The sequence below is a fragment of the Octodon degus genome, unplaced genomic scaffold (genome assembly GCF_000260255.1).
Source record: "Octodon degus isolate 3935 unplaced genomic scaffold, OctDeg1.0 scaffold00203, whole genome shotgun sequence".
In the NCBI taxonomy this organism is placed as follows: Eukaryota; Metazoa; Chordata; class Mammalia; order Rodentia; family Octodontidae; genus Octodon; species Octodon degus.
In genome coordinates, this window is record NW_004524779.1 from 791,738 (window position 1) to 794,100 (window position 2,363).

The following is a 2,363-nucleotide window of genomic DNA, read 5'->3' on the forward strand; positions in this document are numbered from 1 at the left end:
GTTTTAGTGGCTGGCACAGTATGCAGTATCAGGGATCCAACCCTAGTCTCTGTGGTTGCCAAGCAGTCACTCAGACCACCAAGCAATTGCCCCAGTCCTTTTTTTTTTTTAAAGAGTGGATCTTGCTGTAGTTCAGGCTGAACTTGAACTTACTACTGTGTAGCCCAAGCTGGCCTCAAACTTGAAGTGATAATCTTGCCTCAGCCTCCCAAGTGCCAGTGTATGCTACATGCCTCTCTCAAAGACAGAACTTTCAACCTCTGATCTCTCTTCTTGATATGGCCATACTAATTAAAGCTCCTTTTTTTTCTTTGATAGATAGATATTCCCAACACTCTCAACCACCACACTCTTTCTGAGTGTGTACCTCAACTCTGCCTAAATAAATCTGCCTATGTCTCTCACTGACATCCTGAAATGCTTTTCTTGTACAAAATGAAAAATTAACTCTATAAGGGAGCATTTAGCTCCCCTTTCCTCTCTGGGGGACCAGCTCAGACTCTATCAGGTGACAGGAAGGCACATATTAGCATGCAAGGCCCCGAGGTCATCCCAGCCCTTGAAAAAGGGGGGCTGGGGGTGCTTGCTTCCCATGTACTGAGGTCCTGGGTTTGATTCCCAATACCACAGAACAAAATAGCTAGTAACAACTACAAGCTGGTTTGCTTTTCATTATCACACACGTCAATTAATTCTAAACAATGTTAGCAACATGGTTCTTTCCAAACTAAGACCTATAGTCTTTATTTCTAAACAATTAAAATAACTTCAAATTGACAATATTCCCTCAGTTTAAATCTTTTGAGATTTCTACTTCCCGCCAACATGGAATATCAGATCATATTTACCCTCCTGTTTGAGTTTTAGAGCAAAAGCCCTGGCTCCATGGGTCCCAAGATGTTAGTCAAGACCAGCAGTGAAGGGCAGAAAAGGCCTTACTTAGTATGGCCATGCTAGGAAGACAGAGGTTTAAGATGTCTTCAAGCAAGGGATGGGGAACTTGCTTGTAATCCCAGCACTGTGGAGGGCTGAAGCAGGAGGGTAATGCATTCAAGCTCAGCGTGGGCAATTTTATCAAGACTGTGTCTCAAAATAAAAAAGAATGTAGCTCACTGTGAAGGCCCTGGGCTTAATCCCCATTCTCCACCCCCCAAATCTGTCTTCAAGGGGCTAAGAGCAGCTTGGGGTTCCACAGAAAATGGCAAGACAAAAGCAGGGGTTGAGGTTTGCATAGCTGAAAGCTAGGTAGTCCTGAGGAAGCATCCGGTTGCCTGGTGTCTCAGACCTAACTATGTGGTTCTGAGACCCATAAAACCTGAAGGCAACTCGGTTCCAGGGAGGCTCTCCCTTAGAGGGCCAGACTCAGTTCCACCAGGGAGTGATTTTTCCCACTGGGCACAGAGACCTCATCATAGGGTGTTCTAGGAGTCTGCATTTTTCCTGGAATGTGAGGTGACTGCAGCTTTAAAACTGACCCTGGAGACTTTAGGGCATCTTTTTTTTCTTTTTTTGGCAGAACCGGGGATTGAACTCAGGCCCTTGTGCTTGCCAGGGAAGCGCTTATTCCACTGAGCCATCACCCTGGCCCCAAATGTTGGGGCATCTCTTGAAAGGATTCTGGAACTGGACATTGTAATAAAAGCTGGCAATTGGATGTGCCTGCTAATCTTGAAAATTATTCTAGTTGCTTTTTTTTTTTTTTTTTTTCCAGTTATTCTTGTCCTCAATCTTGAGGAGGTAGGGCAGGTGAATTTAGGGCTAAAAAACCTTGTATTACCAGTTCTTACGCAGACACCAGTAATTAACATGTGATTAACATGCTTTGATATAGAGCTGAGCAGGGATCTGACCAGGTTTTAAGGTCATAAAGATGACAGATGAAGCCAGGCATGGTAGCGCTTGCCTGTAATCCTAGCACTCAGGAAGCTGAGGCAGGAGGAGTTCTAAGTTCAAGATCAGCCTGGGCTACATAGCAAGCTGAAGGCTATCCTGAACTGCAGAGCAAGAGGCTGTCTTACCGCGGGATCCTGAATAGACCCAGAGTGCGGGCCCGGCAAGTGAGTGAGACGACCTGGGGCCGCGGGATCCTGAATAGACCAGCAGAAAGAAGTGGAGCACAGCAGCCAGATCCAAACAACACCCACCTGGAGGAATCTGAACTTCATAGATCCGGACCTAGTGCTAAGGTCATAACTCTATCTAAGCTCTACACCAAGGGTCAGAAGACAGTGGTATACAAAATGACAAAGAGAAGGAACAAAATGCAGTCTCAGGCCCCGAGTCCACCCAGTACAAATGCAGAAGACACTAGCACTGAGAAAACTAGAAATCACACACCAGATATCTCTGAAATAATAGCGTTG